This window comes from Drosophila suzukii, chromosome 3, assembly GCF_043229965.1.
Source record: "Drosophila suzukii chromosome 3, CBGP_Dsuzu_IsoJpt1.0, whole genome shotgun sequence".
In the NCBI taxonomy this organism is placed as follows: Eukaryota; Metazoa; Arthropoda; class Insecta; order Diptera; family Drosophilidae; genus Drosophila; species Drosophila suzukii.
The window spans coordinates 83,452,786-83,453,256 of NC_092082.1; positions in this window are offsets into that span (position 1 = coordinate 83,452,786).

A 471-nucleotide genomic window follows, 5' to 3' on the forward strand; every position below is an offset into this window, starting at 1 on the left:
ACTTAAAAATTTTGAAAACTTAAATAAAAAAATGTTTAAAAAATTTCCACACAAAAAAAATTTGGCAAAAAACCAATTAATGAAAAGGTAAAGAACTTGTATTGTATCTTAACTTAACTTTAAGGTTTTTACCATCTCCAATATGGTATCCTTTTCTGATCGAAATTATAATACCTTCTACAAAATTGTCTAGATGGCTAGAGATGACGCTAATATATTATAATAATGAATGTTTCGTAAACGTAATTTCGAAAAGAAACGCGATCAGGCAATTCCAAACCGTAAATAACTTACATTAACCCCAGTTTTCAGTTCTACATTCGGAACTTACATAAGTGTTTCACTTTTTGGCCGCATTGGCGCTTTAAAGGGAACCCTGTAGTGTGACCGCATCTGCGCGTCAAAAAACGCCTGATGGCAAAACATATCGATATAAAATCGAGGTTTGCCCACCTCAGTTCTTGAAAAAAT